Below are 23509 nucleotides of genomic sequence, written 5' to 3' on the forward strand. Positions count from 1 at the left end.
GGTGTTCCCATTTTTTGCCTGTTCAGCGTCCACCTGTCCATGTGGTCAGTGTCATGTTTCCTTTTGGGAACTTACCTGTCTCCTGTTGTGTGTTGTGTTGGTGGAATTGCAATCCCAGTGCCCATCTTCCTTTATGGAAGCCATCTTTTCTTTCTCCCTGCCGCGGCATAACCAGGGCCCAAGGGCAGCTAGTCTAAACCCTCTTTCTGGGGACTTTGGTTCTGAGTGAGTGAGGAGGCCAGGGTGGAACTGTGCACTGTAGCTGAGGCCTGCTCATCAGGATCTTCATCCAGTGAGGCTATCTTGCTGTTTCCCACACCTCCACAGTGCCCATCGGTTTCCGTCTGGTCCTTCTGCCTTCTTGAGGATTGAATCATCTGCTGATGACCTGTGGTCAGCTCTCCTTTGCTTGAGTTAGCCAGAGTTGGTTTCTGTTACTCAGTGTGATAGCAGATGCAAGAGACCCATGAGCCTGGTTTCGAAGGCTTCAACCAGTGAGTGCGAACAGAGGAGAAGGGAAGCCAGCACCAGGCCCTTCTGTAAGTCCACAGGGGCATGAGGCACTCACCTAGATGCTGAGCGATACTGCAGCCATCCCTTCCACTTGGGGTGCTGTGGCTGGCAGGACCCTTTAGTGGAGATAATTTCAAAAGTATGTGTACTTTGGAGGATTTAAATAAAAGGAAAAGAGTGGAGAAAGGACCCGAACACAAGCGTAGGGAACTTTCTTTCCTCATCGGAGCCTTCTGTAGGTATGAATTGAAGGAGCCTGCTGGGCAGGGCACTTGAGGCCCTAGTATTTGGGTTCACAACACATTGTCCTAACCCTGGAGCCAGGTGGGACCCCGAGGCAGACAAAGCTGTCCGCCTCTCCTTGGTGCCGTCTCTGTCTGGGCCTGCACCCGTGCACCTGTAGCCGTTTCTGGGGAACCTTTCCCCAAGTGTGCAGAGTGCGGTTTCATATTTAATGTGCTCTTCTGCCCTCTCTTTGACAGTATTGATTTTCTAACCCTATTCTGCATGAGGGAATGATTCAGCTCGTTATTGGACAAAGTTAATAAAGCTAATGACAAGGAAAGGTAGTAATTTTTATAACCTGCTTCTGATGACAGAAGTGTTGCCATTTCCTATCTAGTGCAGTAGCGGGCTGTTTTTGAGTATGTTTATGTGTATTCCCTGTTGCTTGCAACCTGATACAGCCCCAGATGTAATTGGGGTGAAGGCCCTGGGTGCCAGTGGAGCCTGTGGGAGTGAGGTATGCTTTCCTCTGAGTTGGGGGAGGACGTTTGGAGTCCCAGATGTTCTGGAGAGAAACGAGAAAGAACAGAGCGGTTTCTGGGGCTGAGTCTTCTGATGGGCAGAGCTTCATTTTTGGGGAGAATGAGATTTATGACCTTGCCTATTGGGACTCCTGACACATCAGGTATGAGATTGCAGTACACCTGACGGAAAGCAAAAATTTCCATTTATTTTATTTTTTTTTGGTGAGCAATTATTTTATTATTTCCTCTATATATTCTTTGCATGCCTGTTATGATAGGCACTGGGTTCATTTCTTGATAAATGGAAATAAATGAGAAATAGCTTCTGTTCTTGAGGAGCTCTGTTTGTTAGAGAAGGTAAGTATTCTCAGAAGTGACTGGATAGTGTTACAGTTTCAGACCAAAGGGAAAGGAAGGCACTCAAGGAGGAAGGAGGCAGTGACAACAGCCCCTTCTTGGCAGGGTAGGAAAGTCTCCTGAGGAGAAGTGACCCATGGGCTGGTTCTTGAAGACTGAGGAGGGGCTCACCAGAGGGAGAAGGCTGGGAAAGGATATTTCTGATGAAGGAGCAGAGGCCAAGGGCGCATGGAGTCAAGCTGCTTGGCTGCCTTCTGCTGAGGGTGGGGTATGGCAGGCAGGTGTGGGCCTGGGATGAAATTCTGCAAGTCTGATGGCGACCTTCCAGGGAGGGTTTTCTCACTCCTCAAAAGAGACACACAAGAAGAGAGACCTTTTCTTCTAGCAGACAGTAGCCATGGTGAAAGGTCTAAAATGGCAGGTGAAGTGGGGGCCAAATCCTGCCACCAGCTAGACACTGTAAGTGAGTCCCTCCCTGGATGTGTCCACCTGACCTGAGGACTCACCAAAAGAAAGTGGCTGTCCTGCTCCACATTCCAGTCTGCAGGGGAGGTTTGATCTCCTGCGCCTTCTTTTCAATGTGCTGACCCTCTAGAAGCTGCCACCTTAGCTCTATGAAGTCTGTGGTCAGTATTTAAGGAAAGTGATAGGTTTGGAAGTTTCAGAGTTGTAATTTTCTGAAATCCTGAGTGAGATAGGTTACAGCTATAGCCTTTCTTCCTACCTCTCCCCTCTTACCTTCATAAGTCTCGTTCTTCAGATTATAAGCTCCTCAAGGAGAGGAACTGTGGTGTGATCATTGTGGACTTCTAGGTAGCAGTCAGCAAATTATAGATGTGCACTGATGGCTAGGGAATCATAGCTAGCCAGAGCTCCAGTGGAGGAGGGGCGTGGGGCAGAGTCTCCTACTTTGGAGACTTTTTTTTTAAGGACTTTATTTATTTGAGAGAGAGAAATACATATAGAGAGAGCAAGTGAGCAGGAATGAGTGGGCAGAGGGAGAAGGAGAAGCAGACTTCCCACTGAGTGGAGAGCCCCAAGTGGGGCTGGATCCCAGGACCCTGAGATCACGGCCTGAGCCCAAGTCAGAGGCTTCACGGGCTCAGCCACCCAGGTGCCCCTGGAGACGTCTGCACAGGAGTCCTCGTTCAGCCTCTGGAGGCCTCCTCTCAGTGCCCTGTTGTGAACAGGTGGAAGCATATACCCACATCAGTGCTCTCTGGATAGCAATTCACAGTGTGCCTGACACACTCTGCTTCTAAAACAAAGCAAAACAAAACAAAACAGCCGGGTGGCCCTGGTAGCTCAGCGGTTTAGCGCCGCCTTCAGCCCAGGGTGTGATCCTGGAGACTGGGGATTGAGTCCCATGTCAGGCTCCCTGCATGGGGCCTGCTTCTTCCTCTGCCTGTGTCTCTGCCTCTATCTCTCTCTGTGTGTCTCTTGTGAACAAATAAATAAAATCTTTAAAAAAAACCAAAAACAAAACAAAACAACCTTTTACTATAATGATATCTTGGAGACAACTAGTTTACACGAGTCCTGATCAGAGGCTTACAGACTTGGGGTTTAACTTGCCTGGAAGAAGGTAGACGGTGGGACTGGTGGCTCACCTGTGGGGTCTGGGAGTTCTCTGCTTGACGTGCAATGAGGAGGCCTGACCCCTGGGGCCAGCTGCTTGGCATGGCTGTTTGTTTTAGAATATTAGTGACCTGAGACTCTGATGGCCTTATCCTTATGCCTCCTCCAATTTGAGCTACAGACCAAGACCTTGAATTCCTGTGGAGATGGATTTGTCAGCACCTAGATGGTTGGTAAAAGCCATAACCAGAAAAGAAAAACCCAAAAAGGGTCTGCAATCCATAGCCTCTTTCTTTGCTTCTCAAAACTTTACTGTTTTTTTTTTTTTCTTTCCTAGATTAGATCAGGGGTTGACAAACTTTCTCTGTAAAGAGCCAGATAGTAAATATTTTAGATTTTGTAGGCCACATATGGTCTCTGTCACACATCCTTTGTTGTTGTTTTTACAGCTCTAAAAAATGTAAAAACACATTCTTCGCTCAGAGGCCATACCAAAAGAGGCGATAGGTTGGATTTGACTGGTAAGCTGTAGTTTGCTGACCCCTGGACTAGATAACAGATCCAGAGATTGTAATTGTTTGGGTCTCTGAGTTACCAGATGCTTCAGCAGCTGGGGATGGGGGAGGCAGTGGAGCTGGCAGGGATCCTAGTTTCTCAGTGGTGTTTATTCCTGTGAGAAGTTTCATGGCACCGTGGTACCTGATTGCCTCAGTCTTCTGAGGGTAAAATGAGGACATTTCTGGAGACAGCCCAGTGGGCAGTTGGGGAAGAGTCATGAACTTCTACTTTAATTCCTCATTCTTTTTTACATTTGGCATTTTTTTTTAGTGTTTCCATTTTTCTACTGTAATTTCCTATCATTTGTCCACCTTTTCCTGTGGATCCTCTAAACCTATTTATCATAATTGTCTGAAGTCTCTGATAATTCCAACATCTGGGTCATCTCTGAGTTTGGTTCAGTTGATTATTTACTCTTTTGATAGTGGGTTCCATTTTCCTACAGCTTTATGTGCCTTGTAATTTTTAAAAAAGATTTTATTTATTTACTTTTGAGAGAGAGCACATGCAGGAGTGAGCATGAGCTAGGGGGAGGGGCAGGGGGAATAACAGGCTCCCTGCTGAGTGGGGAGCCTAACGTGGAACTCAAACTCAGGACTCTGGGATCATGATCTAAGCCGAAGGCAGACACTTAACTGGCCTGAGCTGCCGAGGCGCCCCTACCTTGTAATTTTTTATTGATACTGGAGATCATGTGTAGAAGAACAGTAGAGGCTGAGGAGAATAGCGCTTATGCCCAGAACTGGCCATCTTCTTTTGACAGGCCATTAGTGTGGGAGGCTGGGTAAATCTAGTCTATACTTGAGCAGGGTTGGCTCATACTATGTGAAGGTAGGACCCATACCTTCTTTTCAGCGGGCTTAGGATCTGAGCACTGCAGGGTTTATCTGCGCTGCTTTGCTTTCCCATCAGACTTTGTCCTGGGGGTGCTTCTTTGCAGCTTTTTTAGCTGCAGGCAGCTGCCGGGTGGTGCTCAGTATAACCCCTGGAGTACCATGGGCTTCTCTCCATCTTCTGCTGGGCTTTCAGGTGTCCACTGGCCCTGTGCACCTGTAAATCAGGGGTCCATGGAGGGGATCTCAGTCACTTTTCCTGCCGCTTTCAAACAATATAGGTAAGGAGGCTTACAACCGATGCCACATTTATTTCATACTTTCCTTTGGTTGGTAACACTTTAAAGTACACTTCACACCCCAGGGGAGATGAGAAGGCAAAGTAAAATGAGTGATTTTGCTCCTCTCTGAATGCCCGGGCACATATGGCTAGTGTTGTATTGGGCCAGACCTTCTACAAGGCAGACAAGGTGCAAAGGACATTCCACGCAGCTGACCACCGCCACGCCTCTTTTACAGCCACATTTACTCAAAGAGCAAGGGTGAGTACATTCAGTTTCTTAGAGAATTGGAATAATTATTTGGAAGGGGTACTGAGGCCTCCTGGGTTCCTACTTTCCTTATTAAGGTTGAAGTTAAAATTATCTGGCCTTACAGCCATATGGTAGGATAATTTTTAGAGCGAGGAAAACAAGATAGGCTTGTATGAAAACTGGTTCAACCATATTTTTAATTGATTACACACCATAAAAGAAACTTTGGTTTTATTTTTCATATATTTTATACAACCTCGGGGTAGGGGAGGGCATAAAAAACAGACAGGGACTAAGAGCCTGGCACCCAAGTCCAGGGAGGGCCCCTAGCGCATTAGGTCTGGATCATGATGCTTGTGAGGATCGACCCATGAGGCTGTTGGTGTGAAATGCCTGGCACCCAGGAGCTCCAGGAATAGGGCTAGAAGCTGACAGAACTATGCCCAGATGAGCCCATCACTGAGGTTCCTTCACTCCTCTGTGCTGTTTCCTTCCTGGGGTAGAAATGGGCGTTGACAGGGTTGTGCATTGTTGGGCAAGTTATAACTTCTCCTCTTCTCTGCTTCCATCGATGGACTCATGACATGGGGTCATTGTGAACAAATCGGTCCTGCAGGCTCCTGCCCAGCCCTCTGGAGAGACAGGCTGCAGTAATGTGGAGGTGGTGGTGGTGGTGGGGTGCTCACAGAATCACCTTGTTTGTGGGCAGATGGCTTGGGGCTTTCCACCTGTGTGGCATGGTATTGAGGGCCCTCCCATTCAGCCTTTCCCATGGTAGCTATTCACCTGTGGCACTTAGCTCTTGGTTCATCTCTCTGCCTGCTCTGTGTCAGGATCACCTGGGAACTTGGCACAGATACACATAATTGGATCTTAGGCCAGAAACAGCTGGATTGGACTTTGTCTCTGTGACCCTGGAATTTGTATTTTGAATAGCCCCCACCTGATGCCAGTACAGTAGGCCCAAGGCTGGCTCCTGGACTGATGTTGGGAGCCAGGTATCCACAGTGGTTCTGCCCCTTTCACTGTTTGGGCCCTGAGGGATGTGCGGTGTTCCCACTGGTGATGTGGCTCCCTGCAGTACTCGAGGGCAGAGGCTGTGCTGTTTGAAACGCGTACCGAGTGTCTGAGGGATCCTGGCCCCGATGTGGCTCACTACCTACATATATGCCTTTGCCAGACTTCTTGGCCTCAGAGGAAAGCAGGAAATCTCTACTGGTACCATGCCCTAGGAAGAAGGGTCAGGCGAGCTGGGTGTGGCATTTTGGGGGGGGGGGCAGGTGGTAAGAAGCTGTTGCCAGAGGGAGCAGTGCCAGCTCCAGGACATGAGTGATATCAGGTGGCACCCGTCAGACTCCCGGCAATAATGTGTGCTGTGTGAGAGCAGAGCCTTAGTTCCTCATAGCAGTAGCCCATGTGATATTTGAGGCATGTGGCAGGAGTAGAAAAACCTTATCAAGGCATTTAGACTTACTCGTTAGCCCATGCATGGGAGGGCGACTACGGTCTAGCTGCTTCCAGGTCCCTGGGTGATGCCCCCCAATGAGCCCAATAGACCTGAGGGTTGAGCTCCTGGCATTGCCCCTGGGAAGCTTGTTAGGCTCCTGTTTCCTGTCCACCTCATTAGATACATGGTGATGATGTCCTTGAGGTGCAAAAGTCCTGTTTTCTCCTCAGCTGTTTTACACATTTTGAACCACCAGGAAGATGGGGGTTACCCTGGCAGTGAGGAGATGGAGGACTACGGTGAGGGCATGTGTAGTGAGGTGGGATGGAGAGGTGCCACAGGGTCCGGGGGGCTCGTCTGGACAAAGTCACTGGGGCAGTGCCAGCTGAGCAAGGAGGTGGTAAGCAGCAGTCTCTAGCTGTTTGAATATTAGTAGAAGGTGGAAGATGTGTGGATTCCTTCTCTTTAAAGAAAGCTGTTGCTCTGTGGACTTCTCAGATGAAAATGCAGGGATTTCAGAATCTGTTCCAGAATGGCCCTCCTGTAAGAAGGGAGATCCCCACACTTTGGGGTAGTGAAAGATGTGCATTTAGTTCTCTTATTTAAGAAGTTGGAATTCCAAGTGGGTTTCACAGCCTGGGTTGATTAGGATTTTGTGCAGCTTCCTCCTCTTCACCGTTTCACGGATCTGCAGATGCCTTTAGTTGTCCCTTCCTGGCTCTGGTGCACAGCTCAGGTGACCTCTGCTGTGTGCTGACAGAAGCTGGAAATCCTCATTAGCTGCTAACTTTGTTAGGCAAATGGCTGATTACGGTTCCATTCCTGGTGTCATTGCTTCTAATTAGCAGATCGCATGTCTACGAAAATGTCTCAGCACCAGGGATAAGCTAAAGAGGCTGACAGCTGGGGCTGGGATCTGGAGAGAATTGCGAAAGAAGCTTTTTCTCTTAAGCCTCTTGAGGGAATCTGCTGCCGACCTCAGCCAGGCTCCTTGGCCTCTGTGTGCCTGATGGGTCCCAAGGGGTCTGAGCCACAGACTTCCTTGGAATAACTCAGCAGCAGGGGTGTGGTCGTGGGGTGGTGACCTGAGCCATCTGACGTGCATCACAGCAGCAGGTGGCAACTTACTGACCTACTGCTTTGTGTCTTATGAAAAGATCAGGACCTGGCTGAGAGTGTAGGGCTTTTGTGTTTTGAGCAGGTCTTGTGTACTTGGTAAGCCTAAAATTGTAGGGAAACCTGACTTCGGAACTGGTGATGGAGTCAGAGAGCATATGCTGGCACCCTGGCCTCTGAGAGGACGCAGGCCATCAGGGATGGTGGTGCTCAGCAGCATTATATGCTGTTTGTGCCTGCTCGGTACCCATTCCATTCCTCTTCTTCTTAGAAGTAGTGCCTGCCACCCCTGCTGCTTGCTTCATGCCTGTGGATTGAGTGGGGCGGGCCCTCCAGCCCTGATTGATCTTGGCAGCAGTATGTTTTCTTTTTCTGTCCTGCTTGAGTGAGATTGGGCTGGTGCCTGCCTACTTCCATGCATGCCTCTAGGATGCCGGTAGGGCTGTGGAGAGGGGAGGGTCATGGTTTATTTTAAGTCTGTTTGTGTGGTTTATTCACATAGTCTTTGGGGAGCTACCGTTTTCCCTTTCCTTTTTTCTGAAAAAAAAAAAAAAAAAGTTTTAGATTTTTCAATTAAGTAGATTGTGTTTGTCCCTTTGGGTAGATACCACTGCTGGCGACTGACAAGGTAAAGAATTAAAAAGGGATTATTTGGCTGACAGACATCAGCAAGTAGGACAGGAGAAAAGTCTCGGACATTTTCCCCTTAATCTTGTGTCTACTCAGTGGCTGAGGGAGATCCCCATCTCATATGTCAGGGCTACAGGTGAGTGCTCTTGGACAGAGCAGCATGTGCACCAATCAGGAGCAGTTTGGGCTATAACAGAAGCCCAGGTGGCAGTGGCTTAAACAGTGGAGGTGTGTTTATTTTATGAATAAGTCTGTGGCAGACAGCTCAGGCGGGACTGGTGGCTCAGGACATCAGGAGAGATCCATTGACCTCCTTTCCTTTTGATCCACTGTTCTCAGTGCAGCTCTCCTCATGGCCTCAGGATGACTACTGTGCCTCCAGATATCTCTTAGTTTTCCAGGCAGGAAGAGGGAAAAAAAGCCTTTGCCTACTCAGGTTTTATTTTCTGTAGGAGGGACACCGTCTTCAGGGAGTCTCACCAACACAACTATTTCATGGCATTACCTCTGGCTAAGAGTGAAACTGGGATAGTGAGCAATTTTAGCTGGGCACCTGACTGCCCCCCAAAATCAGGTTTGTTTTTAAAGAAGGAGCTGAATGCTGGTCAGGTGCTAAGTGGCATGTTTTCTCGCATGGCTGTGTAGAAGGAGCACTGCTTCTGTACTTGTTAGACCTGGACACAAATTCACAAAGTACTCCCACTGTGATCTTAGACACCTCCCATAACCTCCACAAGCCTCAGTTTCCTCGTGTGTTGAATGGCAAACATCCAGAGTTGTAAGGATGCTTTAGTGATATGATGGAGGCCAAGTACCCAGCACTCCAGCTGGCAGGCGGAAGGCAGTCCATATATTCTTGACTTTGCCTGCAGGGGAAGAGAATTTCAGCAGCTGACTAAGGGTGGAGTAGAGGCTGACTCCATGGTGGCAGAGCAGGGATGCTACAGAGGACAGGTGGCATAGCGATCCCTGGGTGCTGACTTACTGGCCTTCCTCACCAGAGCGGGCAATCATCTGTTGGAAGTACTTGCTGCGCTCCTCCAGACTTGCACTCCTTTATTCTAAAGCACACCTTCCACATCCCACCAGGCATTTTCTCTAGTCTCCCCAGGTTAGTTTGAGCTTCTGGTAGTCTGGAGTGTTTTTGTGAGCCCTGGGCTCCTGGGAGGCTGAGGGGAGGAGCCCACTTGCAGGCATTCTTAGGGAAGCCAGTGCACCCCCACTCTTGTCGGCACTTCCTCCTGCCTCACAGAATTCCCGCAGGCTTTCTCTGGAGGCCCTGTTCTCTGCTAGGACTGGGATGGTTGGCGAAGGCGGCTAAGGGGGAGTGCCTGCCAAGCAGAGCAGCTCCTGGTACAAGGCCTTTGTACTATGTGTGCCCAGCCACACAGCTCTGGGGACCCTGGGCTGACCCTACGAGGAAGGAGGAGGGGTCTGGTGTGCTCTTTGCCCCCCTCCCCTCGTCCCCCCAGCAGGCTCGCACAGTGCAGGCAGGGCTGCCTCCCTCAGTACCCATTCCCGTTACTCCTGCTGGTTCTGTGCACTCTTGTGCCCTTGGTCTCTTCCTGTGAGGCCATCAGTGCTCCCTGACACCCTAGCACCTTGTCTTCCCCACCCCCCACTGCTGCCACCTCAGTAGTCTCCTCTCTTGCCTCTGCACCTGCACTGTTTTCGGCCACCACGGGAGGTATGCTAGAGCATGCAGAGCAGGATTGGCTAAAGAGCCTCTGTCTGTTCTTGGGGCTCCCGAGTGTCAGACAATGTTGAACATGGGGCCCATTCTCTAGTTGACTGCTCGGACACGATGTTGGCACCTTATCTTCACGCTGACACACACTGGGCATTAATCGAAATACATTGCCATGGCACACGTGTGGAATTTCAAGCAGCCGCCCAGGCTGGCGCCTTCGATAGCCTATTGTGTGCTTAACCTCTTCCTAAGAGGTTTTTGATGAGAAATGAGTAACACTGTTAACTCTCAGCAGCTGGGTGTGTGGCAGGCTTTCTTTCTTCTTCTCTTTCTTCTTCTTTCTTCTTTCTTCTTTCTTCTCCTTCTCCTTCTTCTTCTTCTTTCTTCTTTCTTCTTCCTTCTTCCTTCTTCCTTCTTCTTCCTCCTCCTCCTCCTCCTCCTTCTTCTTCTTCTTCTTCTTCTTCTTGTTTTGCTTTTCCCCTTCTTGATTCTCTGCAGTGCTTCCTTAATCTTTGCTCCAGAGGACTGGGCTCTGCCACCTCAGGATTTTGTTTTTAATCCACTGCTGCTTGAGACAAGCTCTGCTGGCACTACTAGGAGCAGCCTTGGCGGGGGTGGGGGGCATAAGGTGGGACCAAGGAGTCTTCTTTGCAGCCTGGGTAGTTTGGCCTGAGTTTTTCCCTTTGGCCTTAATTCCTGGGGAAGCCTCTTTATGGCTGCATGGGGCCACTGGGACTATTGGCTTCTCTTCTGAGATGCTCTCAGCTTTTAGAGTCCTTTTTTCCCCCTTTATCTCCTCTCCTTATTTTTCCTCAAGAGCTGCTACTGATGCATCAGTTTTCCTGATTGACATCTGAAATCCTGGAGAAGAATGACTCACTCAGAAGCCCAGGGTCTTGATGTGGCCAGGTGTGGTGTGTCGGGGTTGGCATGTCATTGAGGTGGTCTTGTAGGCAGTGTAAGAGAAACTCTCCGCTGCTTACTGTGTGGAAGAGCTTTGTTCACCTTTAGTTTCCCCAGCTGTAAAATGGAGGCTCTCACAGGCTTTGTGTGGAGTTTAGATGAGATAATGGTTTAGCATCTAGGAAAATGTCTGCATTGTAGTAGGTCCACAATAAAAATCCTACCTTAACATTTTCTTGTGCCCTAAGGCTAAAAAAGCATGATTTGCTGCCAGTTTCCAGATCATGTGTCTCAATCTTCTTTCTCTCTTCTTTTGTTCTGTTGGCGTGTCCTACATAAGACACCTGCTTCTTAACTACCCTGCCCCCTGTTTTCCTGGAACCTATTCTTGGCTGCCCCTTGTCTTCACCCCCATCTCCCTGCCCTGAAGGGTTAGTACTGACACGCAGCCAATACCTCCTTCCCTTTATCCTCGTGTCCTTCCTCCATGCCCTGCTTGCCAGACTGTAGCTGTGTACACCCCTCCACATGCCTCTCTGAGCCTGGGTATGGGCTCCTGAGGGCTGCCCCTGGAAGTCCTGCACTGGGCTGAGGGTCCTCACTGCTGCTGGTTCATCTCCCTTTTGCCCTTTCCAGGTGGCTGCTGGGGTGTTCTGCACTGCACCTGTCCCAGGCACTGACCCACTCACCTGTTTGGCCCAACTCAGCTTTCTCTGTCCCTGCCTCACCACTTTCTCTTCCCCATCCTCTTACAAGGGGCCTTACTGTCTGTGGCCTGGGCCTCACCCTCCTGTCCCCTTGGAGCTTGCTCTGGTTCCTTCCATTCCGGCTCTCCATGCTCAGTTCCTCCCTATCTGAAACCAGCACCTCTTCCCAGCAGCCCCTCTGGGTGCAGCCTTGCTCTCCCTTTCCTTTATTATCTTGTTTTGAAACCAGCAGTAAAATCGTAATCTTGCTTCTCCAACTCATTATGATTTGGTCTTCATTTTCCTTGAGTATATTGTTCTCAGAAACTATGTCTTTTTTCCAAGAAATCAAATGACTTTCTTTATGTTTGCTCCATGGGGTATTGGATGCTGAAGAGCACCCCTGCCTTTAAACTTTTACTTCTGTTAACCTCTCTGCCTCCCTTTCTGCAAGCTCTGTCTGTCTACTCAATACACATTCACGGTGCTGTTGCCTGTGCTGGGTTGGGTCAGCCGTGACACAGTTGAGGCCCTGGTGGAGCCTACAGTCCAGTTGGAGAGAAAGACATTCAATGAAGAAATATTGAACTACAAACAGAGAGAAGTGTGATGCTGCTAAAGAATAGGTATTTAGAGAGAGAGAACCATTAGGGACCTAATTTAATTTGCATGGAAGTCTGCAGAGTCTTCTCTGGAGCAGACCTCTGAGCCAAGACCTAGAGAAATGAAAAAGGACAAGGAGAAGGACGCTGTGCTCAGAGCGAGGTGTATGTCAAGGGCCTGGGGTGGGAGGGAGTTCAGGGAGGCAGAGGAGCAGGAGGTGGGGGTGATGGTGAAGGGTCCTGTAGGCATGGTGGGAAATTTAGGTCAGAGACAGGAGGGAGCCTGTGGAAGTTCTCACAAGTGTGCTTAGAGTAGGTGAGGACAGGGGCAGGAGATCAGCAGGAAGCCACCCAGGAGTCCTGTGTGAGTTCATAGTGATCTAGACAAAGGACAGAGATCAGGACAGTGGCTGAAAGCTGCTGGGGAGAATTGCACAAAGAAGTGGCAATTGAGGTATGTGGAAGAAGAATAATGAGGTGTCAGGTCTGATTTCTTGAACTTCTGGTTTGAGGTGCCCTTTGCTGACAAGGGGATGCCTAGAGGAATGCATTTTCTCTGCCCTCCCCCTGCCTTTATCCCTTCCTAGGTGGATGTGCTGTCTGCAGGTGGTCCTAATGTCAGGGCAGAGACTGAGCTGCTGTAACAAGCCCCCAAATACGTTCATTCCTCCTCCAGTAACAGTCTAGAGGTGTGTGGATGGTCCCCAGCTGGTGGGGGCTCCGCCAGCCTCAGCACCTATGGGTTCGAGGTGCTTGCTCGGGTTCTTGTGCTTCCCAGCCCATGGGAAAGTGAAGGGGCCGAGCGGGCACATGCCTACTCAGTCATTTAAGGGCAAGACCTGGATGCTGTTTCTGGACATATCTTCTTGTCAGAAAGCAGTCACATGGCCGCGCCTAGCTGCTGGTTGCCTAGGAAATATAGTCTAGCTGGGAGCCCCGCTGAAACACTACTAGCCTAGAGGAAGAGAAGAATGGTTGTTGGGGGACAGTGGAGATCTGCCACTGTTAACTGTGGCCTCCTCATTCTCCCTCAAAGACTCCCTCCATGTCTACCTTTGGCCTGATCTCTTTCGAGGGCTTTGCATATCTGGGTGCTGGTTGGACGTATCTCTCCTAAGGCCTTCAGATACCTCCAAGAGAGAATGTCCAAAGCAGAAAGGTCTTTCCCAACCTACGCTTCGTACAGTCATTTGTAAAATATTTTGACTTGTGAAAACTGCTCAGTCGTCCACGTGGAGCAGTAAAAGGCTATAGAGAAGGTACAGCTCAGCCCAGAAAGTCAAGGGATGTATTTCTGAGGAGTCAGAGGAGCTAATACATCAGAGTTGAGCTGTCTTTGCTTTCTTCTTCCTAGTGGTCAGCTAGCCTTCCAGGAAGCTGGCCTGAGGGGCTTCTGCTGAGACCTCAGACATGTATCTCTGTTGTTTTGAAGATGATCCATCAGAATGCTGAATGTGGCAGGGCACACAGCTCTTTGCTGGCCATCTGTTCACAGTTGGGCCCTGGCCAGACCTCACAGAGGGATGGTGTTTTCCAGCAGATCAAATGGAGTTAGAAGTCCTTCAGGGCTGGGGACTCCCACCTGGAAGTTGTGGAGCAAGATGAGGAGGAGGACTGAGGTAGAGTCTAAACCAGCCTGGCTGCTGGTGCCTAAGACTCACTGTTGGGTCTGGCCCTGCTTGAACATGGCCACCTCTGGAATGTGAGGTCCCTGAGTGAGTTCCCCCACCTTCTTCCCAAGCCCTCCTCTGAGTGAGCAGACCCACCCACCTTTAATGCTAATTCCCTTTGCAATGAGCCTGAACTTCCTTGCATCCCAGTTAAAGCCAGCCCATTAGCACTGTCCCATCTGTCACCATAAGCAGAAAGTTCTTCTAACAGGTGGGCAGGCAGCTCTCCCATGCTAATGAGGAATCTTTGAAATTCCTCCAGGGACTCCGAGGTGGCGAGGTGGCGCAGTAATGGGCCCAGGCTTTGCCCTCCTCGAAAGGAAGACGCAGCTGACCAGAGGCAGTTGGTTCTCTCTGCGGACCCCAGCATGACCCTCTTGACCTCCAGAGGCTCTGGAAGGATGGGCGAGTGAGATAACAGCAGAGGGCATTCTCATCTTTCTTGCCCTCTGGTTTTCCCTGGAGTCAACACAGGACTGGAGGAAGGGAATGCTTGTTTTATCTTTTGTCTGGTCTTACAGGGCTGCTTGGGGGCTGGTGTTTTCCTCCTGACTCTGATAGCGCTGCTTTGAACACAGCTGCTTTTTCTCCTTAAGGAGAATTGGCCTGTGTTGTGCTAACTTGATCCTTGCCTCCGCTCCCCTAGAGTTGCGGGATTCTGCTCCTCTGCTGGGCTCTGGCCAGAAGAAAGCTGGGGTTTCAGGATTTTCAAGTGGAGAATGTTCAGTTTGTGGTTGTGTCCAGCAGTTGGATTAGGAGCCGTGGCACAGCATGGCTCGAGGAGCCAGATTATGTGGGATCAGCTCCTGTTTCCCAGCTGTGTTCCTGGGTAATGTCATTTAATCTCTCCATGTCCCTTCTGTGAAGGGGATGATGGCTGTGCCTGGTTGCCACATTGTTGTGAAAGCTTCTTGAGGTGGTGTAGGAAAAGTGCTTAGAGGGGGACTTGGCATGCCTCAGTGCCTGTCCCCTCAACTCGTGATGTCAGGATCTCACTCACCACCCTCTGCCATGTAGCAGGCCCTCCTCTTCAAGGCCCCTTGCTCTCCCCACTCAGGGATACTTTGTAATGCCCAGTAGCACTTACTCATTTGATGGCCACATAAAGGATTTTCTGTTCTAAGGAGTTCATCAGGTTTGTGTTGGGGGCAGGGGTTGGCCTCTCCTGTGTCCCTGCCTGGGGCACTGCATTTTCTGCACTCACTGGGGCAGGCCCTGGGGTTTAGGAAGGTTGGGAAGGAGGCTCTGAGAAGAACCCCAGCCAACTCCTTCCTACTCATCCTGTCATGGGTCCCGTGGGAATGGTGTCGCTAGTTACCACAGTTAGGATCCTGCTGCGCTTTGTGAATGAAATGGAGGTCGTCATTCTGGAATCCCTGCGTGTTGGCCCACTAGGTGGCAGTCCTGGGCCGCTCGTCAGCCTGTAGGACCGGGGCTTGGAGCAGGCCTTTGTAGGCAGGGGGAGGCGGGCAGGTCCCTTCCCCTGACATGCTCCATTTGAGGTCTGGGATCTAGCTGAGAAGGCTAGAAAGGCCTATTATTCTGGGCCCAGTCTCCCATTGCCCCCTTCACCTTTTGTTGGGGGTACCCAGGTTTTTGTTCTTGTGGTCTGAGGCCTTCCTTTGTTGTGGCTGCCCTGGGACTGGTGCAGATCATTGGATGGGGTTGGCTAGTAGGGACACATCATCCTGCCATCCAGCCCCTTCAGTGGGGCCGCCTCGGGGAGAGCTCCCCTCTCTTCCTACAGTGTTCTATTCTTCATCCAGAAAGTTGCTGATAGCTTGACTTACATCCAGAGAAATGTAGAGGAGGCACAGTTGGGATTAGATGAGGAATGAGAAATGTTGGGGTTTTATGCTGGGCTGGGCCAGGCCTGGGCGTTCACTCCTCATCCACAGGTTCCTTTGTTCCCAGAGCTGGTAAGTCCCATTGCCTTTCCTTGCCAAATACCTGAGGTCAAGGCCAAATTAAGAGCTGGGTCTGTGGTCTTCTTCCCTAGCTGGCAGATGGGAGGAGAGACAGTAGGACTCCTTCTAAAAGCGCTTCCTTAGGAGCTGGTGGCACCCTCATGTGCCTTTTCCTTGGCTCCCTTTTGCAAAACAAGCAGATTCTGACTTTGCTATGGGTGGATGGACTACCATGGTTTTGACAGCCAGGGAGATTTTTCAAGGCCTGGAGAAGAGACACAGAAAAATGAGCTAACATAGTGGTGACTTGGACTTTCCGTGGTAAATAGCTTGTTGGGTTTAAGGAACCCCCAGTAGGCATCTAAATGGACTTTCTTGCTTGTTTTTGCTGAGAAGCCAAGGTGCGGGCAGCAAGAGCTGTGCCATCCTTTTGCCCTCCTGAAGGTGGCAGAGGAGGGGTAGGGAGGGAGTCTTGGCCTGGTGCACATCATCCTGATGATATTCTAGTGAGCATGCTGTAGCCCGCCTGCATGCCTGCTGTAGCTCTGGCTCGCAGAGCACTAGCCCAGGCTGACACTGGCGTGGAGTCCTGCATAAACACTGGAAGAGCCTGGGTGGAAACAGCATCTAGAAGAGCTTGCTGAGTTGTCTTAGCCTTACCGGGGCCTTGGCATTCTTCTCTCAGATTCTCATGGTCCTGCCCCTCTTTTCCACCTCATCTTTTTATCACCGCCACCCCCTGCCTCCCCTAGCTTCTCTCTGGCATACAGGCACACTGCCCAGAGCCTTCATTGGCTGCCTTTCCACAGTGGTGGGTGAAGTGAGGGGCCATAGGCTTTGTTCTTTCTGCTCTGTGGACTGTAGCACTCCAGCGTGAGTCTGTCTGGGTGGCAGCGGGTACTGAGTGCTGCAGCACCCACGTGCCAAGCCCCGCTGGAAGTTGGTGCCACCTGAGAGATTTGAGATAGGGCAGCCTGGAGAAGCTCTTAAGGACTGTTTTCCCGGCAGGGATGAGGAAGACAGATATGGCCTGTCTCGAGCCTTTATTAGGAAAATACTGCTTGGAAGGTGGGGTACAGATTCCAGAAAGAGTTGGTGGGGTGGGGGTTCTTACTAGGATTATCTATGTGCTTCTTTAAAGAGTTCTCAGCAACACAGAGAGAGCCCTGTGAGCCTGGTCTGGGCATACAGGTAGATAAAGCAAGGAACCTGTACCGTGTTAATCCATCAAATAGTTGCAGTAGATATGGCTCCAGTTCTTTGGACTGGAGTCTGAAGTGCCTTCAGAGGGAAACATCCAAAAAAAACCTTATCTGTGCTACTTAAGTTGTATGGCCTTGGTTAAGTATCTCTAGGCATCAGTTTCCCCATCTGTGATTAGGGACAGGGTCATTGCAAAGGTAGAGTGTAAACGCACTCAGAGTGCCTCGCCCAGTGCTTCATATGCACTGGGTCCTCAGTGAGCTGGCTTGTGGTCAGCACAGCCTTTCCTTCAGCTCTGAGGCCAGGTACTCAGTCTGTGGGGAGGGGTCACACCTCCCTGTGAATGTCAGTGCCAGTACACCCAGGTGCACCTCTCTCAGCTGAGCTCTGTGTAAGGTACTGGCTGTGGCAAGCAGGGAGCTGGGGAGAGAAGGCTGGCCTGTCTAGGAGCAAGCTTTCTGACGTTTGCTCTCAGAAGAAGGTGGCTTTGAGCAGCTCAGCTGCCAAAGTGAAAATCCTGTGTGCTTACCCTAATTGGTTTTCAGGAGAGATTGATTTTTGCCTGTGTAACTGCTGCTAGGAACCCTGATGTCTTTCTCCTTAGGGATCATTTTTGTTTTTAGCCACCATAGAGTCCATCCTCCACCTTTTCTGTAAGGATGCATTTAGGAGCCCTGGAGATGAAGATAGGCTCCTTCAGCCCTTTGGCCTTTGTGGCTGTCCCTTGGAAGGGTCCCCAGGTTAAGAAGCTGATGGCAGACCAGGAGATGGCCACAAGGAGGAAGTGAGACTGCTGTGTCTTCCTGGGTCATTACCTCAGCGAGGTAATGAGTGGTCACATTCTAGAATCTGGGGGAAAGGAGACTGCAGAGAGAATCAGGGCCCCTCAGGTAGATGGAGAAGAATAGCCTGGAGAAAAGCAAGCCAGCTGCCCTGGTTCCAGGGAGAGCCAAAGAAGGCACAAGATACATAAATGGAACCCGGAGAGAACCTGAGGAGGGAGAGGGTTAAAAGAAGCTAGAGCTGAGTATAAATGCTTCTTACAGCTCTCCACAGGGTCTGTTCTGGCTGGCATGCAGCCGCTCTGTCTTCAGGAGGGAGGGAGGTACACAATTATAGATCATCAGAGCTGGAAACAGAGCAGGTGCCGAGTCTGTCTCGCTCAGCTTCGTGGCTGTATGGGGGACCTGTGGCTCAGATGAGCCTAGCTGGCCTGTCTAAGGGCCCGAACTAGTGCCTGTGTCTAAAGTCCCAGAGCATCTGTCTTGGGCTCTGGGTTGATAGCACTGGCCAGGGGGTCATCTCTGAGGCTCTGCTGCACAGCATGGCATCAGGAAGTGTCTTTCACACCATTTCTTGAAATCTAGTAGTTGTGCTGAGCTCCTCAGGGATTCTGCAATATATCTGTATTTGAGTCACTGTAGCTCTTTTTTTGGCAGCCCGATTATTTAGGCCTGACAGGTAGGCACAACTATCTCATTAAATGCAGATATATTTGTGTGGCTTGAAAAAAAAATGGAACATTCCATTAGTCTAAAAAAAGAATACTGGTCGTTCCTTTTATTCAGAAATTCATTGTATAAAAATTTGTTGTCATTGAATTTATGAAATGGGAACAAGTATTACTTGTACCTTATTATTGTGAAATGCTTAGGTGTTAAAGATGCTGTAGTATGTCTCTGTGCATGTGCGCCCCCACGCCTGCATGTGTAGATACAGCCACTCCTCATGCCTGGTCCTGGCCTAGGTGCTCTGCATGTAATTTCTCAGTTGCCCTTACAATGCCCCTGCTAAGTAGGGACAGTCTCAGCCCTGGTTTGCAGATGACTCTGAGGCATGGGAGTTTCACTCACTTACCCAAAGCCCAGCAGCAGAGCTAGAATGTGAGCCCCTGGTCACAGTAGGTGGTCTCTACTGATACTGGAGAGCCAGAAGAAAATTACAGCTGCTGCACAGGGCAGACCTCCAGACTCGTGCTGTGGGGCAGAGCTTCCCCGGGTGGCCACCCCTCTGCCTTATCTCCACCCCCATTATGCATGAGAATCTGGGGCGGAGGGAGGTGGAGAGAGGAAATAGAGATAGTAGGAGCCTCTTGGGTGATTCTGTTAAATACGCCCACTATTGAGAATCGATAGTTTTTGTAAAAGAAGAAAGATGAACATTATTAAAACACTTCTCCTTTGTCTCCAAAAGAATGGCTGGGAGAGCCACAGGCTGTTTGGAGCACCTAGCATCCTGAGTGAGGGTGGCATCTGCTTTAACCTCTTCCTCACACCCCCCTGGGCTCTAGAGGGTTTTTCATCCTGACTTATGCATGTGGGTCAGTGGGGAAGTGGAATTTGTGTCTCAGCGGTTTTCCAGGGTTGCATCCCTTCTGAAAACTTCTCTCCCTCTACGCTGTTACACCCACACCATAGGCTGGAGGGCCAGGGAGGCGTCTGTTTCCTCATCTGTTATACCCAGCCACCCCACAGGGTGCAAGGACTAACTGAGGAATCATTCATTTGCCTATTCACTCAACAGATATCTGTCCAGTGCTTTCTGTACACCGTGGCCTGTGCCAGGCACTGGGATATGATGTGGACGAAGCAAGTTCTCACCGTTTGTGCTTGAATTTTAGGTGTATAGGATATAAATACAGAGAGACACACAGTAAACAGATAAGTCAAATGATCAGTATCGTGAAGAAAAACAAGGCTTGTTTTCTGAGGACACAATGTGAGGGTAGTTGTGCTTTCTTCTTTGCTGTCAAGATAAAATTCACATAACACAACATCTTAAAGCATTAATTCACTGGCATTTTGTACGTTTGCTTTATTGTGCAACCATTACCTCTGCCTAGTTCCAAAACATTTTTATCACCCCTAAAGAGGCCCCTTTGGGTGCATTCTCTTATATATAGGGAGGTGACATTTGAGCAGAGAAGTAAGGAAGTGATCCATGAGACTTATCTAGGGCAAGAGTTCTCTTGGTGGAAGGGACAGCGAGTGGGGAGGTAGAGCTTCTTTGGCAAATCTGAGGAGGAGCAAGGAGACCAGGAAGGCTGATGCACATGAGTGGGGGAGAGCTGTAGAAGGTGAGGTGGGTGGGACTTCGGAAGCCACGAAGTGATCCAGTAGGCCAAGGGCAGTGTTGGATGGGGTGGAGCACCCAGTGGCATACTAGGCAAGCAGCAGGTGCTCGCTCACTTGGTGTGCGGCATCCTTCCTGTGTGCCTCCCTGGTCCTCTCTACAAGTCGTAACTTCTTGGTTTAGTTAACTTTGTCTGGAATCTGTGTATATCATGTTAATGTTAAGGCAAGAATCATGTTACATGTGTTTGGTTTGTATCCTTATACACCTGTAAACTGACTAGTGGTGGTATTATGCATTTCTACCTCTTTCTGTGTGTTTCCACATGGAAGAAAGTCTTTAAAAATCATATATTTATGTTTTCCTTCATAAAACTATAGGTAGTGCTTGGGGACATTGCCTCAAGAAAAAAAGATGTAACATATCTGGAGAAGATCCAGGGAAAGATCTTTAAAATTAGTAAAGCAGGTATGAGGTGGTAGTGAGCAGGGGATAAAAACGAAGTAGGAATGTGTTTCTCTGCAAGGATAGTCTCAAAGGTGAAAGGCTTGTGCACCTTGGAAGGCCAGGGCTGCCTTGTTTATGATGTATACAGCTCATTGGGAAAGTGGAGAGAGTGAACACAGGGTCCTTCACCAAACTCAGACCAGAGCCAGGAAGTATTTCTTGGAGATCAAATAGGAAATGTTGCTGTCACACAGCACAGAGATATCTTGGGAGAAACACCACGAATGGAACAGGCTAGATGAGAGGGGAATGGGAGAGGGAGAAGCAGGGAGCCCGATGCTTCTGGGGCCGAACCCAGGACAAGCCGAAGACAGGTGCTTAACTGACTGAGCCACCCAGGCACCCTGAGCCAGTTTTAAGAAAGGTTTAGATCAAAAGTTATTTTTTTTAAGATTTTATTTATTCATGAGAGACACAAAGTGAGAGAGAGAGAGAGAGAGAGAGAGGCAGAGACACAGGCAGAGGGAGAAGCAGGCTCCATGCAGGGAGCCTGACATGGGACTCGATACCGGTCAAAGGCAGCGCTAAACCGCTGAGCCACCTGGGCTGCCCCCTAGATCAAAAGTTATACAGGGGGATCCCTGGGTGGCGCAGCGGTTTGGCGCCTGCCTTTGGCCCAGGTCGCGATCCTGGAGACCCGGGATCGAATCCCACGTCGGGCTCCCGGTGCATGGAGCCTGCTTCTCCCTCTGTCTGTGTCTCTGCCTCTCTCTCTCTCTCTGTGACTATCATAAATTAAAAAAAAAAAAAAAAAAAAAAAAAAAAGGTTATACAGGGAAATGCCTTCCACAGCCAAGCAGGCCCAGAAGCAAGTGAGATTTGGCAACATAAACAACAGGGAATGGTGAGGACTGGGGCATTGTGGGGCTCATATGGCCCTGCTGGCTCTGTGTGTGGGCCCAGGGGTGCTCAGCTAGAGATATGGGACTTTATGGGAATTTTTAAATGCCAGAAACAGTTCAGGCTTTTAAAAAGAGGAGGAAGAAGCTGGAGGAGAAAGAAGACATCATGTGGTTTGAACAATACAGATCTGAAGGCTGAAGGGAGTCCAAAGGCCCATGGAGTTCCAAACTCGGGTTTGGATAAACCTACTCTGTAGTCTTTTGAGAGGATTGCAGGTTGCCAGTAACTTTTTGAGCTGGAATCCCATAAGCCCTCTGTGGCCCTGTTGATAACCTTAAGTTTGTCATCTGTAAAACAGGCCACCACCAGCTGCTCCATGTCCATGGGGAGCTTTAAAAATCTTGATTAAAAGGCCTCAGCTAAATAGAAAAGACACCCTTGGCGAATTGACAATCTTTTCATGGCCATCAGTGCCCATCAGCAGGTGCCACCCCCAGTGTCCCCTCCAGCCTGTAGCTGTCTGCTATTTTTAGCTCTTCTGTAACTCCATTAACTGTATCCACCTCCTCATGCCACTTGTCTGTATGTTTAATTATGTAAATGGCATTACAAATCACAGTGGTGTTGAACTACATCTCATTTCTCAGAGCAAATCAGAACATGTTACACTATGTCTTGTTGACCATTCAGTCTGAAAGTAGGCACAGTAGAGGGTGAATTGGTTGCTGCTTATGAGGAAATGACTTGGGAGAATGGAGGTCTCTGTAAAGGGGATCTCATGGGATGAATGTGGAATTGCTCTAAGTGGTTGACTTTTTTCTCTTTAACTCAAAACATGGGTTTTGTATCTCTGAAGCCAGTTCATTGCTGACTCATTTTTGACACCTGGCTCTAATTCCCAAGCCACAGCTCAAGTGTGTGTTTGAGCAAGGAGGGATGTGCAGTGAGTCCCTGAAGTGTGGGAGGAGGATGGAGGGGGCCAGCAAGACCATCCTCTGGCAGGTGCCCTATAAGAGGGACTGCTTTGAAACTACCCTGTAAACCTTCCCCTCTGTTAGGTGACTGAATATGTTCTTTCAGAAAGTCCTTCCATCTGTCTAAACTGTATACTTATGTTGTAAGTTAAGCTCCTTCCCTTCTGATTGATCGCCAGTGAAGGATAAGCAGTGAGCACCTCTCGAGTCAGTCTTGACTTTTGTGCTCTGGGATCCATCATCTTACTCTGTGCTCTGTTGAACAGTTCATTCTTCGCTGTTTCCTTCTAACAGCTCCCTAGAATGGCTAGACCTTCCTGCTGGCCCTCTGGCATCCCTGTCTCCTCCTCTCAACCTGCTTCTTCTAGGGACTCTGATCTCTGCCTGCCTGCCCATTTGTGGAGTTTCCATGAGCTGCTGGTCAGCCTTATTACTCTTTCACAGTGATTCTCCCTGCCTGCCAAACAACAGGGTTATGGGGGGTGGGGGCGCTCACTTGGCCAGTGTCACCACCAGTGAGTCGCTTGAGTTACCCACAGGTGTTATCATCTTATCCCTGCACTTTAGCACGTGTCTCATCTCTTAAGAACAAGAACATTTCCTCCCTAACTAAGGTAGAACAGTCAGAGACTATGTCTTATATGTGGGCCATCTTCTGTTTCCCTGGATGGCTCAATTACATCCTTGATAGGCGTCTTTGAAAAACCCAGGGCCCAATCAAGGATTCTGCATCTCTCCAGTGTCCTCATAGAGCAGTTGCCCAGGCATTGTGTAGTCTTTTTAGGATGTTGACACTGTTGAAGGGTCCAAGCCAGTGGTTTTGTGAAATGTTCCTCAGCTTGTGTGTGTCTGATCATTTCCCCGTGATGGGACTCCAGTTCAGTGTTTTGGTCAAGATGATTACATACATGCTTGTGTTCTTCTGAGTGTTCCATATCCAGAGATGCAGGATGTCACCTTGTCTAATTGGTAACATTAGATTTGTTTACTTGGTTAGGGTGGTGTATACCAGATTTCTCTGGTTTACAAGTACCTTTTCCCCTCTGAGATTAATAAGTAATCTGCAGGGTAATGCTTTCAGATGGAGTGGAACATCCTGTTTCCAAAGTTTCTCATCCAGTAATTTTCTACTCATTCC

The 23509-nt window shown here is 49.4% G+C and overlaps 1 protein-coding gene across 1 annotated transcript in view; it reads left to right on the top strand.

Annotated features, from left to right (window-relative positions):
- CHCHD6 (coiled-coil-helix-coiled-coil-helix domain containing 6) overlaps window positions 1-23509 on the top strand; it is a 248580-nt gene that overhangs the window by 29744 nt on the left and 195327 nt on the right. The gene's annotated exons all lie outside the window — the stretch shown is intronic.

Source organism: Canis aureus, chromosome 19 (assembly GCF_053574225.1).
Source record: "Canis aureus isolate CA01 chromosome 19, VMU_Caureus_v.1.0, whole genome shotgun sequence".
NCBI lineage: Eukaryota > Metazoa > Chordata > Mammalia > Carnivora > Canidae > Canis > Canis aureus.